The 18484-nt window shown below is 38.5% G+C and overlaps 1 pseudogene; it reads left to right on the top strand.

Annotated features, from left to right (window-relative positions):
- Nucleotides 1–17594, top strand: part of LOC112445818 (adhesion G-protein coupled receptor G4-like) — a 44647-nt pseudogene extending 27053 nt beyond the window's left edge.
- Nucleotides 17595–18484: the final 890 nt, after the last annotated feature.

Here is an 18484-nt window from a genome sequence, read left to right as displayed (position 1 = left end):
TGTGAACAATCACAAGAGCATAGATTATTAAAATGCAGTAAAATAATTAGGAAGTAATGAGTTCTGATTATCACTATTATTTGTAATATGCTTTATTTAATTGGAAGTTTATGTAATTTAACTTTTAATAATGGCTCACAAAATTCCTGAAAATGTAACAGTTGGTTCTCAATAGTTGACACAAGCTGGCTCCAGTACACCATAAACCAGATCAGCGTACCACTGAGCCTAAGCCAGCGGGAGAGGTCATGTGTAGGGAAGAGCCTCAACTGACTCAAGAGGCAACAACCTCAACTGACCAGTCCATGGTAGCCTCAACTGCCAGGCATGTGAGGGAGCCATCTTAGACTTCCAGTCCAGTCTAACCTTCAGATGACTCCAGTCCCACCTGTCATCTGACTGCACCTACATGAGAGACTCCAAATGAGAAGTGCTCACCTGAGGTTTATCAACACAGAGAACAATGAGAGAGAACAATAAACTGTTGTCTTAAGTCATTAAGTTTTGGGGTTGTTTGTTCTGCAGCAGTAGATAACTAGAACACTGGCTTATAGAAGTTGCTCAATGAATAACCGATGTTACTGTTTTCATTATTGTAATTACTGGCAGATTAATTTTAACTACTTCAAGCAATGGAGGTTATTCTACAGCTAATAAAGGAGGATTCCTTTTATTGCTTTTGCTTGGGAACTTAGAATTTTTACACAATGCATGTAATTAGTCTTGAATTTTGCTTAAAAACCATACAACCCCCAGTGAAAAGTCTGTAGTTACTTTCTACAATATATAATAGTCTCCCATTGGCCTATTGTTTACTTTCATTTGGCCACAGCAGGGAGTGCATGAAGTGAAGTCCCATCACTGAAACGCAAAGAATAATGACCCAGGGAGGCAGCTCCCATTTACAGCAAAGCCTGGACAATTTAATAAGAGCAGTAGAAACATCTGTGACTGAGAATGCTCTATTTTTCTGCCATTGCTGGACGGATTGGGGTAATGGTTAAAGAGAGACAATTGAGAGGATCTCAGTTAAGATTATTTAATTTATGTTGATAAGAATAGACTAAAGAGAGAGACAGACAGACAGAGATTAAAGCAAGAAATGAGGAAAATGGGAGAAAGAAAAAAATGGCCTTTGTAAGCTATGTTGGGGATAAAGTTGTGGGGCACTTGGGGTAGGAGAGAGAGGTTTGGAGAGATGCTGCCAACTGTGGAGGATGCAAAGAGAGAGAGAAACAGTGAGAGAAAGAGTTGGTCATTTGAAATGTAACTTGGGTTAAGTGTGTTATGAATGTAATCTCTCTCTGGAATTTTTCCCAACAGACTGTATTTTTCTTTTTAAAAGAAATTTCTCAAAAATCATTTATTGTTGGCTTTCACATTATTTTTCAATTATTTTCCATTATATTTTGGTTACTGGATTTGAATGTGAGTGTTCTAAGCTGGGAGGGCACCACAAGGGAGCCCAGCTTCATCTCTCTCTCTCTCTTTAGTTGCTAAGTCGTGTCCGATTCTTGTGAGCCCATGGACTATAGCCTGTCAGGTTCCTCTGCCCATGGGATTCTCCAGACAAGAATACTGCTTCATATAGGTTATATCAAACTTAAGCCTAGTTTTGTATTTGTCTAATAAAGCTGTTTAACAGTGGGTGATGATCCCAACAAAAAACTACTTTTAAAAAGCACTTACGAGACATGAGGACTTTTGAACACTGACTGGATATTTGATAATATTGAGTATTATTATAAACTTTTAAAAGATATGATACTGGTATTGTGGTTCTGACAAAGTTTTTTATTTTATTATTTTTTATTTTTAATTGGAGGATAATTATAGTCCTTTGTTTTAGAGATGCATTCTGAAGTGTTCATGGATGAAATGATATGATGTCTGGGGGTTGCTTTAAAATAATCTGGGGTTGGGAGAAGGTAGGCGGAATTGTAGATAAAATAAGATTAGCTCTTCATTGACACTTGTTGAAGCTAGGTGATTCATGAGGTACACTGAGATTCATTATACTATTCTTTCTACTTTTGTGCATATTTTAAAATTTCCATAATAAAAAGTGAAGAAAAAAGTGGGTGAATTAATATCTATTGTGCTTACTCTCTAGAAAAACCTGAAGTGCTCTTTATTGTTATGTGGTCCATATTTGCTTTTGTTCTGCACGTTGCTGGTTCTTGACAGAACAACATAATCACCATCCTTGATTATGAAAGCATAGAGTGAGTGTGATATTTGAGTACAGATGGGATCTACTTAACTCAATCCAATACTCAAAAGTCTTAACTTAATTAGAATCTAATTGCAAGATAATCTTTAGTGACAAGAAAGGTTTCCCTAGGGAAGTATTTAAAAAAGGATTTAGTGAATAAAAATTTGACTTATGTGCTACTTTCTGGGACTCCATCAATTGTAGAAATTGAAGTCCAGTGTTTCCTTCACAAATTTTGCTAACTTGGTATATGTTTCCATTTTACTGCCTTTACTTTTTAAATGGAAAGACACAGACCAGCATGGCCCAAAACTAGGTAATGCAGCTTTTATATTTCACTTTTCTTTCCCCAGAAAATGTGAATGATGTTGCAGAACACATTTTAAATTTAATCAATGAATCCCCTCTTCTGGATGAAGAAGAAACAAAGATTATTGTTTCGAAAGTATCTGATATTTCAGTGTGATGAGATAAGTATGAACCTAACCCAGACTATATTACAAATAATCAGTGCTGCTTTGGGAAAGCAAAACCATTCAGCATCTGATCTGCATGGAGTAAGCAATGAGTAAATACTAGTACTTTGGTAAAATAAGTTATTTCAAAATATTTACAATATATACTGTTAATTCCTTTGCATACAGGCATTGCCAGTTCTAAAGGTCAGGTAGTTATGCGTTGACTGCTTTGTGAGCACAACATGCTGGGGGTCATCCTCTTGGAATCCCAATTGCGAAAGAATGCATTCAAATTCTAACTGAACCTTAATGACAGCAACTTTCCAAATAAATAGTTACCCCAAGTCAAACGTTCAATCTGCTTCCTGGTGTTCCCCCAATGTTCCCCATTTCTACATAATGCATCCACCCAAGGCTCAAGCAAAAAACTTGAGGACACTAATTACTTCCCTCTGTTGTGTCCCACTCTTTGTGACCCCATGGGCTACAGCACACCAGGCTTCCCTGTCCTGCACTATCTCCCAGAGTTTGCTCAAACTCATGTCCATTGAGTCAGTGACGCCATCCAACTATCTCATTCTCTGTCACCCCCTTCTCCTCCTGCCCTCAATCTTTCCCAGCATCAGGGTCTTTTCCAGTGGGTTGGCTGTTCATATCAGGTAGCCAAAGTATTGGAGCTTCAGCTTCAGCATCAGTCCTTCCAATGAATATTCAGGGTTGATTTCCTTTACGATTGAATGGTTGGATCTCCTTGCTGAGGAAGGGACTCTAAAGAGAGCTCTCCAGCACCACAGCTTGAAAGCATCAATTCTTCGGTGCTCAGCCTTCTTTATGGTTCAGCTCTCACATCCCAGGCTTCCCAGGTGCCACTAGTGGTAAAGAACCCACCTGCCAATGCAGGAGACATCAGAGACACGGGTTTGATCCCTAGGTTGGGAAGATCCCCTGGAGGAGCGCATGTCAACCCACCCCAGTATTCTTGCCTGGAGAATCCCCATGGACAGAGGAGCCTGGTGGGCTACAGTCCATAGGGTCACAAAGAGTGAGATATGACTGAAGCGACATAGCACCATCTCACATCCGTTCACAGTTACTGGAAAAACCATAGCTTTGACTATATGGACTTTTGTTGGCAAACTGATGTGTCTGCTTTTTAATATGCTGTCAAGGTTTGTCATAGCTTTCCTTCCAAGGAGCAAGCATCTTTTACTTTCATGACTACAGTCACCATCTGCAGTGATTTTGGAGCCCAAAAAAATAAAGTCTGACACTGTTTCCACTGTTTCCCCATCTATTTCCCATAAAGTGATGGAACCAGATGCCATGATCTTCGTTTTCTGAATGTTGAGTTTTAAGCCAACTTTTTCACTCTCCTCTTTCACCTTCATCAAGAGGCTTTTTAGTTCTTCTTCACTTTCTGCCATAAGGGTGGTGTCATCTGTATATTTGAGGTTATTGAAATTTCTTCCGGCAATCTTGATTCCAGCTTGCATTTCATCCAGCCCGGCATTTCCAATGATGTATTCTGCATATAGGTAGATAAGCAGGCTAACAAAATACAGCCTTGACGTACTCCTTTCCCAATTTGAAACCAGTCCCTTGTTCCATGTCTGGTTCTAACTGTTGCTTCTTGACCCACATACAGGTTTTTCAGGAGGCAGGTAAGGTAGTCTGGTATTCCCATCTCTTTCAGAATTTTCCACAGTTTATTGTGATCCACACAGTCAAAGGCTTTAGCCTAGTCAATGAAGCAGAAGTAGATGTTTTTCTGGAATTCCCTTGCTTTTTCTAAGATCCAATGGATGTTGGCAATTTGATCTCTGGTTCCTCTGCCTTTACTAAATCCAGCTCGTAAATCTAAAAGTTCTTGGATTCTTGTACTGTTGAAGCCTAACCTGAAGGATTCTGAGCATTACCTTGCTAGCATGTGAAATGAGCACAATTGTGTGGTAGTTTGAATGTTCTTTGGCATTGCCCTTCTTTGAGATTGGAATGAAAGCTGAACTTATCCAGTCTTGTGGCCATTTCTGAGGTTTCCAAATTTGCTGGCATATTTTTCCTAGAAACCATCTACTTCTCTCCATTGCTACCAGTACTACTCTAGGCCTAGCTCCGTTTCTCTCAACTGATCTTCTACAATAACCTCTTAACTGATCTCCCAACCTTTGCTCTTGCCTCTCTGTGGTCTCTCTTCTACAGAATAATCTTTTATGCATATATCAGATCATGTTATTGTCTTGCTTTTAAAACCACTCAGTAGATTTCTGTTACATATAGACTAAAATCCAAATTTCTTGGCCTATGAGACCCTGCAGGATCTGGCTTTACATATATCAATTTCATCTAATCTTTAATACATTCTTTTGAGATGAGTGCTCATATTATTAACTTTGCAAGTGAGGAGACTGAAGGTTGATGAGGTCATTTGATTTTCCCACACAGCTAGAAATTAGAGCAACTAAGCTTTAAATTTCAGCTGCTCTGACTTCAAAGCCTATACTCTTATCTACTAATTTCTAAGCAATATAAAGATAGTGATTAAAACTCAAAGAAAATTTTATGTAGAGGAAATTTTGTAAGGAGGATGGGTTTTACATTCAAAAACTAGGAATACTCTTCTCTACCTGTCATTCCTTGCAGAATTCTGAGGATAATTGAACATGCTGGTCACAAGATGGAGTTTCCTGGGAGCGCAGCAAATCTGACGGTGGCCAGGCTGACTTTGGCTGTCCTATGGGTGGACCACACATTTGAAGGCATGGCCTTCAGCATTCGCTCCTATGAAGAAGGCATAGAGCCTGAGGTGAGTGGAGCTCAGGGTACTGAGAGCAAATCAGCCAAACACTGCTCCAAATCTTCATTCATCTACTCCTTGGAAGGAGATGGGGTACTTTTTTAACCTTCATGGAGCCTTATGAAAATACAAATATCCCAGGGAAGATTCACGTATAACCTTTAGTAGGCCAATAGCTTGGTTGGAACAGCATTCATGAGGTATGCAATAATACCTCTTTTGGCCCTGTGATCCCAAATCATCTCAAATGTCAGTTTATCAATAAGTACCATTTATGGTGGCTCAGTGGATACAGAATCCGCCTGCAATGGAGGAGACCTGGGATCAATCCCTGGATCCAGAAGATCCCCTGAAGAAGGAAATGGCAACCCACTCCAGTATTCTTGCCTGAGAAAGCCAGTAGACAGAGAAGCCTGGCAGATGTAGTCCATGGGGTCACAAAGAGTCGGACATGACTGAGCAACTAACACAAACCATTTATGGAGCACATACTATATGTTGGGCATTGTGCTACTATTTCATCTGCACACATAAGGAAACAGAGAAATTAAGTAATTTGCCCAAAGACACACAGCCTAATGGCTGAGCTAGAAGTCAAATTTATGTCTGGCTGGCTTTAAAGTCTGAACCCTTTTCTCTACTCCACACAACCTCATTTGTCCACCAACCCTGGCTCAGAAAAGTTCGGGAGAGCAGTCTTTTTAAATTTATAGTTTAAAAAATTATGAAGTTTGCATATGGGGAAAGCATAAATTTGAAGTATACTTTCTCTGATTTTCGACAAATGTGTGTATCTGTGTAACTCAAACCCCTGTCAAGATATAAAACACTGCTATCACTCCTGAAAGTCCTCCTGTGGCCATTCCCGTCAATCCCTGTGACTGCTACCTCTGTTGCCTATCACTGTTCTGATTTTTTTTAACCATAGTTTTGCCTGTTCTAGAACTTTCTATAAATGAATTATATGATATGTACTGTCTTGTATAAGTCTTCTTCTATGTACTACAGTAGGATTTTTTTGAGATTCATTCTTCTGTTTTTGTAGTTTATTCATTTTATTGCTGAGTAATATTCCATTGTATGGATATATCACAGATTGTTTGTATTGTTTCTAGTTTGGGGCTATTATGTTTAGTGCTGCATTGAAGATTTAGGTAAAAGTCCTTGTGTGGATATATATTTTCATTTATCTTGAGTAAGGAGATCGGTCCTGGGTGTTCATTGGAAGGACTGATGTTGAAGCTGAAACTCCAATACTTTGGCCACCTGATGCGAAGAGCTGACTCATTTGAAAAGACCCTGATGCTGGGAAAGATTGAAGGCGGGAGGAGAAGGGGACAACAGAGGATGAGATGGTTGGATGGCATCACCGACTCAATGGGCATGAGTTTGAGTAAACTCCGGAGTTGGTGATGGACAGGGAAGCCTCGCGTGCTGCAGTCCGGGGAGACACAAAGAGTCGGACACGACTGAGCGACTGAACTGAACTGAACTGAACTGAGTAAATACCTATGAATGGAATTGCTGGTTCATAAGTTATATGTTTAAATTTGTAAAAACCAACCATACTCCTTTTTAAAGTGGTTAAGGATATGGAGCAATTTTTCATTTTTGTATTGGCCTTTTCTATATCTTTGGTAAAATATCTATTAAAATTTTTGCCCATTTTTCAGTTGGATTGTTTGTCTTCTTCTTATTGAGTTGAAAGTATTTTTTTTTACAACTTCTGGATATAAGTCAGATACATGTTTTGAAAATATTTTCTCTGTGGTTTATCTATTAGATAAGTGGTGTCTTTTGATGAGCTTAAGTTGTAATTTTGGTGAGGTATAATTCATCAGTTTTTATTTTCTTTCATGAATAACAATATATAACTTGTTTAAGAAATCTTTGCCTATCAACAGATCATGACGATTCTCTTTCCTTTAAAAGATCTATGGTTTCAGTTTTTACATTTAGGATGAGAGTCCTAATTAATTGAACTTAATTTTTGCATGGTATGAGGTGTGGTATGGTGTGTGGTTTGGAATTAATTTTGTTCCATTTAGAAATCTAGTTATTCCAGCATCATTTACTGAAGATTTTCCTTTCTCCATAGATTACTTTGGCACCTTTGACAAAATATCAAATACTCATGTATGTGTAGGTCTGTTTTTTTAAAAAAAATTCTTTTTTTGACCCCACTGCATGGCTTGTGGGATCTTAGTTCCCCAACATGGGTTCCTGGTAGTGAGAGCACAGAGTCCTAACCACTGGACTTCCATGGAATTCCTTGTGTAGGTCTATTTTTGAGCTTTCTGTTCAATTCTATTGATTTTTTGTAAAAAAGAAAAAAAATATATATATATATGTATCACACTATCTTTATGTCTGTAGTCTTGAATCAGGTAGTGGGAGTCCTTCAACTTTTTTTTTTTTTTTTTCAAGATTGCTGTGGTTATTCCAGGCCTTTTGTATGCCCATGTGAATTTTCAAATGTGCTTGTCAATTTGTAGAAAAAAACCTTGCCAAGGTTATAATTGGGATTGCACAATTTTTGGAGAATTGATTTCTTAGTAATATTGGATCTTGTAATATTTATCCAGGAACATTTATTCAGGTCTATTTTAATTTCTCTCAGCAATGTTTTTTTTTTTTAACTTAATTTTTTATTTTAATTGGAGGCTAACCACTTTACAATATTGTGGTGGTTTTGGCCATACATTGACATGAATCAGCCATGAGTGCTAAATGGAGAGGTATTGCCTGTCTTTTGTTAAATTCATCCTAAGTATTTTTTCTGGTACTGTTGCAAATGGAATTAAAAAATTTTTTATTGAAGTATAGTTGAATTCAGCTCATTTCATTCACTCAGTCGTGTCCAACTCTTTGTGACCCTATGAACCACAGCACACCAGGCCTCCCTGTCCATCACCAACTCCTGGAGTTTACCCAAACTCATGTCCATTGAGTTGGTGATGCCATCCAACCATCCCATCCTTTGTCGTCCCCTTCTCCTCCTGCCTTCAATCTTTCCCAGCATCAGAGTCTTTTCAAATGAGTCAGCTCCTTGCATCAGGTGGCCAAAGTATTGGAGTTTCAGCTTCAACATCAGTCTTTGCAATGAACACTCAGGATTGATCTCCTTGAGGATGGACTGGTTGGATCTCCTTGCAGTCCAAGTGACTCTCAAGAATCTTCTCCAACACCACAGTTCAAAAGCATCAATTCTTCGGCATTCAGCTTTCTTTATAGTCCAACTCTCACATCCAATTACAATGTGTTAATTACTACTATACAGCAAAACAATTCAGTTATATCTCTTTATATATATGTACATTATTTTTCATTTCTTTTCCATTATGGTTATCACAAGATATTTAATGCAATTATCTGTGCTACACAGTAGGACCTTGTTGTTTATCCATTCTGTATATACCAATTTACATCAAATCAAACCCTCACCCAACCCCATCCCCCTTGACAACAACCAGTCTACTCTCTATGTCCATGATTCTTTGTTTGATAGATGGGTTCGTTTGTGTCATATTTTAGATTCCACATATAAGTGATATCATATGGTATTTGTCTTTCTTTTTCTGACTTAGTACAAGTGAAATTCAGAAAACGAAGTTCATGGCATCTGGTCCCATCACTTCATGGGAAATAGATGGGGAAACAGTGTCAGACTTTATTTTTTGGGGCTCCAAAATCACTGCAGATGGTGACTGCAGCCATGATATTAAAAGACGCTTACTCCTTGGAAGAAAAGTTATGACCAACCTAGATAGCATATTCAAAAGCAGAGACATTACTTTGCCAACAAAGGTCCGTCTAGTCAAGGATATGGTTTTTCCAGTGGTCATATATGGATGTGAGAGTTGGACTGTGAAGAAAGCTGAGCACCGAAGAATTGATGCTTTTGAACTGTGGTGTTGGAGAAGACTCTTGAGAGTCCCTTGGACTTCAAGGAGATCCAACCAGTCCATTCTGAAGGAGATCAGCCCTGGGATTTCTTTGAAAGGAATGATACTGAAGCTCAAACTCCAGTACTTTGGCTACCTCATGCGAAGAGTTGACTCATTGGAAAAAACTCTGGCGCTGGGAGGGATTGGAGGCAAGAGGAGAAGGGGACGACAGAGGATGAGATGGCTGGATGGCATCACTGACTCAATGGACGTGAGTCTGAGTGAACTCCGGGATTGGTGATGGAGAGGGAGGCCTGGCGTGCTGCGATTCATGGGGTCACAAAGAGTCAGACACAACTAAGTGACTGGACTGAACTGAACAAGTGAAATTATTTTTAAATTTCATTTAAAATTAAATTTTACAATTATCTGCTGCAAGTATTTAAAAATAAAATTGAAAAAAAAATAAAAATAAAATTGATAAGCTATATCTATCACCAATCTCTCACTATCTATCCATCCATCTATCATATATATAAATTTTGTATTCTATAAACTTGCTAAACTCACTTATTAGCTGTAGTAGTTGTTTTAGAGATTATTTGGGCCTTTCTATGTAATGCCATCTGAAAATAGTGACATTAGCCATGTTTCTCATTAATCTTTATTCCTTTTTTTCCTTCTTTTGGACTTATTTTGATATTAGTACTTGCAATAAAATGTTGACTAAGTGGTGAAAGTGAATGTCTTGTCTTGATATCAGGAGAAAAGTATTCACTATTTTACTATTACTATGATATTAGCCATGTTTTTGTTTTGTTTTTTAGATACCCTTTATTTGATTAAGGAAGTTTTCTTCTGTTCCTAGTTTGCTGAAAATTTTTACTGTGAGTGGTTGTTGAATTTTGTTAAATGCTTTTTCTGTGTCTCTTGAAATCATCATTTGGCTTTTGTCCATTATCTAATATGGTAAATTACATTGATTTTAAGATGTTAAACCAATCTTTGCATTTTTGGAAGAAACCCTAGTGGTTATGATGTATTATCATTTTTATACAGTGGTATTTTCGACTTGATAATATTTTGTTAAGTATTTTAGCACTTATGTTCATGAAGGATGTAGGTTTGAAATTATTTATTTGTTTATGGCTGGACTGGGTCTTAGGGTCTACACCGACTTTTCTCCAGTTGCGGGCGCAGGCTTCTCATTGTGGTGGCTTCTCATTGCAGAGCACGGGCTCCGCAGCACAGGCTCAGTGTTGTGGCGCACAGGTTTAGTTGCTCCAAGGCATGTGCAATCTCCCCAGATCAGGGATCAAACCCACATCTTTTGCATTGGCAGGCAGATTCTTTATCACTGAGCCACTGGGGAAACTCCTGAAAGTTTTTTTCCCCCTAGTTTCTTTATTAGACTTTGGGTTGGTGTGTTGCCAACTTTATAAAACTCTTTCAGAAAGAGTTTGGGTGACACTGGTGTTATTTCTTCATTAAATGCTTGATAGCATTTCTTTATGGGAAGTATTGTGATACCAAATCCAATTTGTTGAATGGATGTAGAGCCATTCTAATGTTCTGATTCATCTCATGTCTATTTTGGTTAGTTATATTTTTCTAAGAATTTATTTCAGTTAGTTTTTCAAGTTTATTGGCAGAAGTTGTGCATAACATTCCTATTATTTCTTAACATCTTTAACATTTATGAGTGGTCAACAAAACTTTTCTGTAGAAGGAAGATAGTAAATACTTTAGGATTTGTAAGCCATAAATGGTCTCCCTCTGCTGCACATTTTTTCTTTCCTTTGCTTGGTTCCTTTCTTCCCTTCTTCCTTCCTTCTTTCTTTTTCACACCGTTTAAAATATGAACTATAAAAGCCATATTTAGACCAAATAGGCCCTTGGTGCGATTGGCCCTGCTCACCAGTTTGTCAGTCTCTGATCTATAGTGATAATCTCTTTCATTTTTGATATTGATAACTTTCTATTCTAGTTCTTTTTTTCTTGATCAGTATAACTAGGGATATTTTCAAGTTTGTCGATCCTTTCCAAGAACCAATTTTTGGCTTTGTTAATTTCTTGTGGTAAAGAATCTGCCTGCAATGCAGGAGCCACAGGAGATGCAAGTTTCATCCCTAGGTCGGGAAGATCCCCTGGAGGAGGGCAAGGCAACCCACTCCAGTATTCTCGCTTGGAAAATCCCATGGACAGAGGAGCCTGGTGGGTTGTAGTCCATGTGGTTGCAAAGAGTCAAACATAACCGAAGTGACTTCACTCGCTCTCGCTATCTTTATTAGTAATATTTCCTTCCTTGTATTTATTGTGGGTTTACCTTGTTCTTCCTTATTTAGCTTCTTAAGGTAGATCCATAGACCACTGACTTCAGACCTTTCTTCTTTTCTATTAATAATGTAGTCATAAAAAGCTATAAATATCTTTCTGTGTACTGCTTTTAAGTTGTAGTCTGCAGTTTTTGATACATTGTATTTTCGTCATCAGCAGTTCAAAATATTTCCTACTTTCTTTTTTGATCCATGAATTATTCAGGAGTGTATTCTTTTGTTTATTTTTTAAAGATTTTTTTGGATGTGGACCATTTTTTAAAAGCCTTCATTGAATTTGTTACAATATTGCTTCCGCTTTATGTTTTGGTTTTTTGGCCATGAGGTATGTGGGATCTTAGCTCCTCCACCAAGGATCAAACCTACACCCCCTGCATTGGAAGGCAAAGTCTTAACCACTAGACCACCAGGGAAGTCCCACGAGTGTATTCCTTAAGTCCCAAATATTTGGGATATATCTAAGATATATTATTTCTGTTGATTTCATGTTTATTTCATTTTGGTTACAGAATATATTCAGTATAACTTCAATCCATTTAAATTTATGGACATTTGATTTATATCCCAGTGTATGATCTATTTTGGTGTTTCATACACTTGAAAACCTTGGTACTTCGTGTGCACTTGAAAAAATGTGCATTCTACAGTTGTTGGATATGCTGTACTGTAAATATCAATTAGATCTCAAGGTGGTTGATAGTGTTCAGATCATTTACATCTTTACTGATTTTTTCTTAGTTGTTCCCTAGTTTAAAGGGGTGCTAAGATCTCTAACTTGGATTGTGAAATTGTGTATTTATCCCTTTAGTTGCATCAAATTTTACTTTGTTTATGAAGTGAATATACATTTATGTTGTCATGTCTTCCTGATTATACCTCTAATCCTAACCTGTTTATCATTATGAAATAGCTTTTCTTATTTCAAATAATACTTTGTCTTGTAATCTATTTAAGTGGTTTTAATATAGTCATTCTAGCTTTCTTATACTTACTGTATGTGTACATATATAATATATATTTTCAACCACTTACTTTGTATTTGTGCACTTATAGATAGCACACAGTTTGTGTTTCATTTTTTATCCATCTGAAAGTATCTGCCTTTTAATAGAGTGTGTACTTCTTTAACATTTAACATAATTTTTGATATGGTTGTATTTAGGACTACCATTTGATTTTATTTTCTATCTGTCCTTCTGGTTTTTGTTCCTTTTGATTTAATATTTTTTATAATTGAATTTTAATTTTTTCTGCCTCTTTAGTTATGTCTATTTGCATTATTTTCTTAATGGTTGCTCTAGAGATTACAGTATACATCCTTATATTTTTTGCAGTCTACTTAGAGGTACTATTGTACCATTTCATGGAAAATGTAGAAACTTTAACCATACATATCTATATACACCTTCTGTCTTTTTAAAAATGCTTTTAGGTTCATATGTTGTATTTTCATTTTTATTCAGTTCAAGAAATTTTCTCTCTCACTCTCTCTTTTTGTTTCTGTTTTTTTCTTTTTGGCTGCATGGCATGCAGGCTCTTAGTTCCCTGACCAGGGATCAAACCTGCACCCTCTGCAGCAGACACACAGAGTTTTAACCACTGGACTGCCAAGGAAGTCCCTATACCCTCTGTCTTTTATGTTACAGTTGTCATATGTGTTATTAGTAACAAGATCAGAAACACCACTAGACAGTGTTATAATCATTGCTTTAAAGGGTCTTATGAAGTTGAGAGTAAATGTAGCCTTTTATGTTTGCAAGCTCAGTCACTTCAGTTGTGTCCGACTCTTTGTGACCCTATGGACTATAGCCCACCAGGCTCCTCTGTCCATGGGATTCTCCAGGCAAGAATACTGGAGTGGGTAGCCATTCCCTTCTCCTAGAGATCTTCCTGACTCAAGGATTGAACCTGCATTGCAGGCAGATTCTTTACTGTCTGAGTCACCAGGGAAAGTGTGAAAGTTTTAGTTGCTCAGTTGTGTCTGACTCTGTGACCCCATGAAACCACCAGTCTCCTCTGTTCACGGGATTCTGCAGGCAAGAATATTGGAGTGGGTTGCCATTCCCTTCTCCAGCAGATCTTCCTGACTCAGTGCTCGAACTCGGGTCTCCTGCACTGCAGGCAAACTCTTTATCATCTGAGTCACCAGGGAAGCCCTATGCTTATCGAGATGTTTATCATTTTCAATATTCTTCATTTCTTCCTGAAGGTCTGGTGACATTTCCCTTCAATTTGAAGAAATTCACTTAGCACTTCTTGTAGTATATGGTCTAATGATAATGAATTTTCCTGGCTCTCATTTATCTGAAAATGTTTTGGTTTTTTTGGCCTTTATTCTTGAAGGGTATTTTTGCTTACTATGGAATTCTGAATTGACAGCATTTTAGATGTTGTTCCATTCTATTCTGGCCTCTATGTTCTCTGATCAGAAATCAGTAATCATTTGAATTTTGTTTCTCTATTTGTGATGTGTAATATGTCATTTTTCTCTCTTTGCTTTCAATATTTTCTCTCTCTCTCTCTTTTTTTTTTTTTTTTTGCAGTTTGACTATTATGTGCCTAGGCATGTTTTTCTTTATATTTTTCCCATTTGAAGTTTGCTGAGTTTCTTGAATCTGTAAATTTATGTCTTTCACCAAATTTGGGGAGATTGCCTCCATTATTTTTCTAAATATTGGTTTTTCACCATTCTCTCTCTCCTCCCCTTTAGGGATTCTGATTTCATGGATGTAAGATTTTTTGATGCTGCCCCACAGGTCCCTGAGACTGTATTCATGTTTGTAATCATTTTACTATTTAGTCTTCTGATAGTATGAAGGCAATGGCACCCCACTCTAGTACTCTTGCCTGGAAAACCCCATGGACAGAGGAGCCTGGTGGGCTGCAGTCCATGGGGTCGCTAAGAGTCGGATGCGACTGAGCGACTTCACTTTCACTTTCCACTTTGATGCATTGGAGAAGGAAATGGCAACCCACTCCAGTGTTCTTGCCTGGAGAATCCCAGGGACGGGGGAGCCTGGTGGGCTGCCGTCTATGGGGTCGCACAGAGTCAGACACGACTGAAGTGACTTAGCAGCAGCAGCAGCAGTATAATTTCTATTTATTTCTCTTCAAGTTCACGGACTTCTGTCATCTTCATGTTACTACTGAGTCCACTGAGCGCAATTTTTAAAAATTTCAATATTGTATTTTTAGTTCTAAAATATCCATTTTGTTCTTTTTTGCTTCTGTTTCTCTGTTATTTACTCTTTTAGCATAATTGCAAAAATTATGTTTAAACACTTGAGCATAATTATACTAACTACTTTAAAATCTTTGTCTGCTAATTCTAACATCTGAGTAATCTCAAGATTGATTTCCATTGATTGTCTTTACTTGAAAATGGGTCATTTTCATTTTCTCTTAACATATAGGGTAACTTTGAATTATGTCCTGGCTTTTGTGAATGGTATATTTTGGAAACTCTGGATTTTTCTGTATTTCTCTGAAAAGTATTTGTTTTTGTTATACCAGACAATTAACATGGTTGGAGTCAAACTAGATTCCATCTCTTGGATGGCAGCTCAAATGTGGGTTAAATTCCTTTATCCTTAGTTGAAGTCTGTCCTATATGTATGTGGTTCCGAGGTCAGGCTCAGTTTACACTCAGAATTTTGGCTGCCCATCACTAGCTCTCTCCTTTCCAAGATCTCTTCTTGACCTCCCAAGGGGAGATGGCTGTAGTTACTTTGACCTTTGTTTTCTGGTTCTTCATGCCACAAAGACTGAAGGTTTTCTATCAGAATTTTGAGTGTCCTTCACAGTGTTTGTTTCAGGCTGCCATCTGGCTAACAGCTGTAAAAACAGCTAATTCATCTTGTGATGCCACTTTTTCCCAAGTGTCTACTCTTCTTCAGAACCTGCCTGGTTTTGTTCATTTTCCAGTGTCTTCAAGTCATTGTATTCTGTATAGTTGTTATATGTAGGAAGGCTGAGTCCATCTGGAGCTACTCAACCATACTGGAAGTAAATGTCTTCCCACTGCATTTTGTTTACATATAGGGTTTTCTATTAAAGACCCTGGTCAAGAAAAAAGCCAAGCAACCCCAATGAACTTCTTGGTACCAAAATCGCTCGCATGTTGAAGCTAAATCATCACCTCTTCATAGTACTTGATTGCTGTAGCAAAATTCATTTGTGCCAGGAGAAGAGCCATATGGCTTTTGGGCTCACAATTCATTTTCAGAAATATTACAAACTTTCATCTCCCCATGATATACCCAGCAAGATAATAGTTCCTTGAAAAGCAAAATGGATAATGGGGAAAATGTGGGTGCAGATTACATTTATGTTTGTTCAGCTTCATCCCAGCTGTGTGACCCTAGACAAGTCACTTAACCTTTCTGAGCCTTCATTTCCTGATATAATACTACATATCTTTCAGAGTCAATAGAGGGGGTTCAATGACAGGATGCATGTAAGTGTCTCATATACCCTTGTTTTTCCTGGGAGAGCCCAGGTTTGCAACTGTGGTTCCAGTGTAATTATTGATAAAGCCCTCTTTCACTCTCAAAAATATACCTGTACTTAGCAAATACTATTACCAGGGGGCGCTAGTAATAAGGAACCTATCTGCCTATGCAGGAGACATAAGAGACCTTGGGTTCAATCCCTGGGTTGGGAAGATCCCCTGGAGAAGGGAATGGCAACCCACTCCAGTCTTCTTGCCTGGAGAATCCCATGGAAAGAGGAGCCTAGCGGGCTATAGTCCTTGGGGTTGCGAAGAGTCAGACAATATGCTCGGACAAGCGACTTAATATACTCACACGCACCAATCAAATCAGCAAACTCTTCTAATAGTGAGCCTCTAATTCCTAAGGCCTAATGCCTCACTTCCCTGCCCCACTTTTTAAGAAAAGTGTTGCTCAAGAAACTGTAAGACAATGCCTAATGTCACTGTGTTGGGTTTTTTTTTTCTGGTTTTTTTTTTTTCTTCCTCTCTCAGAACTGTATGGGAGAAGGTAGCCTGCTTTTGAAGATGGGCCTTTATTCCTGAGAATTATGGCAAATCACCTTATTTATCATCCCTCTTCCACCTCTACGAATACCCAGGTGGAAGCAGATCGAAGGGATAGAAATAAGGATAGGTCAAGAAAGGAAAAGTGGTGTGTGTGCATGTGCGTGTGTGTTTGTGGGTCTGTGTTTCCCCCGGGTCACATCTTGGCCTGTAATCTGAGTGTGTGCATGTATTGAGTTGGCCAAAATGTTCGTTCAGCCACAACAAAAGTTTTTCAATAACATTGTTCAAAAACCTTAAGGAGCTTTTTGGTCCACTCAGTAAAAGATTTGCATAGCTGGTGGAGCTAGTTCTCACCCTTCAGCCCTCTGTGTGATCCTCCAGGGCTAAGGCTGGGGTTGGGGCAGAAAGTGGGGAGGACTTCAAGCTGATGGATGATGACTCTGTTTTTTATTTCCTGTTTTTTCTTGACAGATTTCCCTAGACAAGGTCCCTCTGGGGAGAGTTTTGGCCTCCATATATTTACCTAAGTCACTGAGGGAGAGAATTCCTCTTAGCAGCTTACACACCATCTTGTTTAAATTTTTTTGGCCAAACTTCACTCTTTAAGGTAAGTTCTTGCCTCTGGTAACTGTCATGAACTGACATATGGTGACTCACTGTAATTATGAACTCTTGTTATTTTCATGATGTGCTGTTTATTCTCAAATATGCTCTCTGATTTATTCTGCAAATCTTCCAGCACAACCCCTGGCTCTCAGCATGAATCAACGTCTACTTTAATGATGTTCCTCAGTTTTTCATTTTCACAGCTTCTCAGCTTGGGAAGGGACCTTAAGGATTATCTGGTGACCAAACGGAGGCCTCAAGATGTTTCAAAACCAGAAAAGAACAGCGAGTTCTCCTGATGAAATGCCATTTCAGCTTATCTGTGCTCCCCTCCCATATCTCCCCTGTATCTTCAAAGCCAACATGCACATTTCTCAGGCCAATTTATTTGAAGCTGAGTGGTGTCCAGTAGGACACTTGCGTGCAGACATCATTGCTCTTCCCCACCGCCTCCACAGAACTTTCTCTAAGGGCTTCTGTCCTCACCTGTTATTAAACAGAGAGGAAGTAGGATGTGGTTAACAGCAGGGACCCTGGGGCCGGATGCAGAATTTAAAGCTGGCTGTGCCACTGTCCACCCACGTGAACTCGTGGGCAAATTCTTCAACGCCCAGTGCCTTTGTTTCTTCCTATGTAAACAGGAGGATAGTAGTACCTCACTGGGCTGTTGAAGGATTAAAGGACTTAATACATATAAAATGCTTAGAATAGTGCCTTGTACACATTAACACCATGTAAGTGTTTGCATTGATTTTACTATTTGATTATCTTGGGGCTCTGCCTGATGAAAAGCCCATTTCTTCAGCCTGCTCTGTCCCATCTAGCCGCTGGAAAGAGAGCAATCAGAGATGGCATGATGTTGCTGATGATCACTCTTAATTGTTAGTATTTATACTCCAAGACTCAAAGAGTGCTCTGATATGAACATTTGTATCCTCTCAAAATTCTTGTTTGAAATCTTAACCCCCAAGGTGATGTATCACCCGGTGAGTCCTTTGGGTGGTGATTATGTCATGAGGATGGGGCCCTCATGAATGGGATTGGTGCTCTTATGGAAGAAGCCTCAGAGAGTTCTCTCACCCATTCCACCATGTGAGAATACAGCAAGAAGGTGTCAACCAGAAAGCAAGCCTTCACTAGAATCCAATCATGTAGGCACCTTGGTCTTGGACTTGCAGCCTCTAGAACT

Source organism: Bos taurus, unplaced genomic scaffold, assembly GCF_002263795.3.
Source record: "Bos taurus isolate L1 Dominette 01449 registration number 42190680 breed Hereford unplaced genomic scaffold, ARS-UCD2.0 Super-Scaffold_1723_ScbfJmS_2085, whole genome shotgun sequence".
Classification (NCBI taxonomy): Eukaryota; Metazoa; Chordata; class Mammalia; order Artiodactyla; family Bovidae; genus Bos; species Bos taurus.
Note: the sequence above shows the minus strand (reverse complement) of the source record. Positions and strands in the feature narration are given on the sequence as shown.